Here is a 3,676-nt window from a genome sequence, read left to right on the forward strand (position 1 = left end):
CAATATATTATAGTAAAAATCACATGAATGTGTTTTCTATCTCTCTGTCAAAATGCTGTAATATTTTTGGACCTCAATTGACCTTGGGTAACTAAAACTGCAGAATGTAAAAGAAAGGTAAATATATAAATAGAATAATCCTTTTTTGTAAACATATATCCACATATTATGGGAAAACTGCAGACTACCCCTATATTTAGAATGATTTGTTTCTTTTTTCTTCATTGAGTGTTCCCAAATTTCCATATGGAACATATATTCGTATTGTGGTCAGAAGCAAAATTTAATAATTTTTTGAAAAGAAGGTATGACAAACCAAGTACTGTATGATCAGTGTCTTGCAGCAATTCAAGACCCAGACAATTAGAAGGATGTTTAAGCTACAAAATACAGGTTATTGGTGATGGTCTGCAAAGAACAGAGATGGCTAACAGTCAAATCATAGATTTGCATGTGTTCCAGAAAAGTGTTCTACAGGCAATCCTCCAAATTGCATCAGGTGCTTAAGATACTACAGTGCATCATGGGTGATCCCCATTCAAGGGCTCAAAGCCTGGCCGAGGAAGGCATCCACATTCCCACAGAAGCACTGTCGTTCCACCCTGTGGCAGGCAGAGAAGTTCTCCTGTCAGCTCCTATGGAATCCACTTTAATAAGCCTTGTGTTATGGAAAGTGAAATCATATAAAGCTTAAAGCCTGCTGAGACATGATGCTTGGCCTTACCCCAGACTCTTAAGAGGGAAGCCTTACAGTCAAACAATGAGTAATAATAAAGCTCCAAGTTCCAGTAAAATCCCTGATAAGATCTTTAAGCAGGAAGGCCACGACCAGCTGAAGTGTCTTTATGGGTTCCTCTAAACACAGTCATGAAATTTTCAAAGCTTCCACCCTCAGGAATCAGGCCCAAAAGAAATAAAGAGTGAGAGTGTGTGTGTGTGTGTGTGTGTGTGTGTGTGTGTGTGTGTGTTACATATAAATCCTCTCCATTATTGAGAGCTTTTGCCGTGATTTCTTTAGTATCCAGTGCTAATTTTTATAGTAAATAGACCACCTGGCAGATTCTTCCCTAAAGGGTTAGGGCAGGCACTATGGGCACTGGCCAAGTGGTCCAAACCAGGGTGTGTTGCAGGGGCCAGATGTGAACTTAAAGGGCAGTCATGGGGGGCTTGGAGGCAGGAGGAACTGGCGGCATGGAGGTCATGGAGGCCATTTGGGGCTCACCTCTCCGGCTTCCAGCATCTCTCTTTTCCCAACAATAACTCCCTTTCCATCTCCCTCACTGTTATCAGAAGGCTTAGGTAGAGTTGATTCTGCCCTTGCTCCAATACAACTGATCAGAGCAGCTCACTGTGGCAGTAATGTTTGCTTCTGCAGTGGGTACACGACCCAAATCAGAGCAAATTAAACTCCGTTCCAGACTCTTATTTAGGCAGAGAATCTCAATCTTTCCTGACAGATTTGAATCTAAAAGCACATGAGCTGGCATTTCTGCTGTCACCTTCCCACGTCCATGCCTCAAGAATGAGGCCAACTCTTAGAGAAGGCTGTGGGAGGAGCTGAGGGGGTCTCGGGTCCTGAGAACTCAAGCTGAACCTGCACCTGAACCCAGCAGTACCCCTGAACCTTTCTGCACACGAACCAATAAAGTTTCCTTCTTGCTGTCAAGAAGGAATGAAGATTGAGGGAGAAGCTAGGAAAGAAAGAAGGATTGGCCTCATAGGCTGAGCTGGAGAGGACACTATGGAGATGTGCCATACTGGGCAAGTTTCTTTCCAGTGGGAGGGAAAAAGACGGGGCCACTGGAGGGTAGAGGGAAAGAGAAAAACAGGCTCCGCTCTCCCAGGATCTGAGACTCCTACCAGAGTCTGCGCTAAAGCCTCCAAAGCCCGGGACCACATGCCTCTCTCCCACCCATGTTTCTGACCCATCCCCTGCTGTCCAACAATGCTAAGCACCTCTACTGCATAGCCTCTGCAAGGCAGGGTCTCCTGGTATTGACTGTCCCCAGGAGAGCAGGAAGGAATCTGAGCCCCGATTTGGGTGGGGAGAGGAGAGGGGGAATTCCAACTCCCTGGTCCCTGCAGACCCTCCAACCCCATCCCACCCACTTGTGGTTTGATCTCACCCCAAAGCACCATCTGCTCCTCCTGGGAAAGGACTTCTTTTGGAAAATCCTGCGGCCTTCACGACAGCCTCGCCACTTGTCCTATAATTTCGACTTTCCACCCACCTGGCACAGGGCAGAGGCACACCACAAGGACCAAGCAACCCCTTCTTGTCCCGAGTGTAGCTTCCTTTTTGTTGACAAGACCAGCTCATCTGTTACCTACGGGGCCCAGGTTCTCCCTTTAGGGGTGACAGTCATGGTAAATAAGTTATGAAAACTTTGAAAAAGCAAAAGGCAAAGGCCCCACCAATTCAATTTCATGGAATAAAATTGAGAAGTGCGATATTCAATATATTCCCTTAATCGTTCCCATATCAGTATCCTTCATAAACAATTGTTTGTTTTTCTGTTAAAAATCTGCATCCTCATCTTGCATCTTTCTTGACCATGTTTTCTGGATTTCAGTGCACTTGGGCTCTTTGGTCTGAAAAAATGCTAGTCTCTGTTTTAACTCAATCTCCTGTGCAGTAAAACGATTTTTAAAAGCACATACAGAAATAATTTGTTGTTATTACATAATAAGTCATACTTGAAAACAAAACCCACCTGGATGCTAATGCCTAACCATTTCTGTGGACAGCAGGAAAGCTTCCCAACACTTAGAAAGTAAGCAGCAGGCTGGGTGCGGTGGCTCACGCCTGTAATCTCAACACTTTGGGAGGCCAAGGTGGGCAGATCACATAGGCCAGGAGTTCAAGACCAGCTTGGCCAACATGGTGAAACCCTGTCTCTACTAAAAATAAAAAAGTAGCCAGCTGTAGTGGTGCCCGTCTGTAATCCCAGCTACTCAGGACGCTGAGGCACAAGAAGCATTTGGACCTGGGAGGTAGACGTTGCAGTGAGCCGAGATCACACCACTGCACTCCAGCCTGGGCAACAGAGGGAGACTTGGAAAATAAAGAAGAAAGGGAAGGGAGGAAGAAGGGAGGGGAGGAAAGGAGGGAGGGAGGAAGGAAGAAAGGAAGGAAGGAAGGAAGGGGGAGGGAGGGAGGGAAGGAGGGAGGAAGGAAGGGACAGAGGGAGGGAAAGAAGGAAAGGAAGGAAGGAAGGACAGAAGGAAGTAGGTAAGGAGGGAGGGAGGGAGGAAGGAAGGGAGAGAGAAAGAGGAAGGAAGGAAGGAAGGGGGAGGGAGGGAAGACGGGAGGAAGGAAGGGACAGAGGGAGGGAAAGAGGGAAAGAAGGAAAGGAAGGAAGGAAGGACAGAAGGAAGGAAGTAGGTAAGGAGGGAGGGAGGGAGGAAGGGAGAAAGGAAGACAGAGAGAAAGGAAGGAAGGAAGAAGGAAGGAAGGAAGGAAGGAAGGAAGGAAGGAAGGAAGGAAGGAAGGAAGGGGAGGAAGGAAGGAAGGAAGGAAGGAAGGGGGGAGGGAGGGAGGGAAGGAGGAAGGGAGGGAGGGATGGACGGAGGGAGGAAGGAAGGGACAGAGGGAGGGAAAGAGGGAAAGAAGGAAAGGAGGGAAGGAAGGACAGAAGGAAGGAAGTAGGTAAGGAGGGAGGGAGGGAGGAAGGGA

The sequence above is a fragment of the Sapajus apella genome, unplaced genomic scaffold (assembly GCF_009761245.1).
Source record: "Sapajus apella isolate SASKATOON/1434 unplaced genomic scaffold, GSC_monkey_1.0 scaffold13, whole genome shotgun sequence".
Lineage (NCBI taxonomy): Eukaryota > Metazoa > Chordata > Mammalia > Primates > Cebidae > Sapajus > Sapajus apella.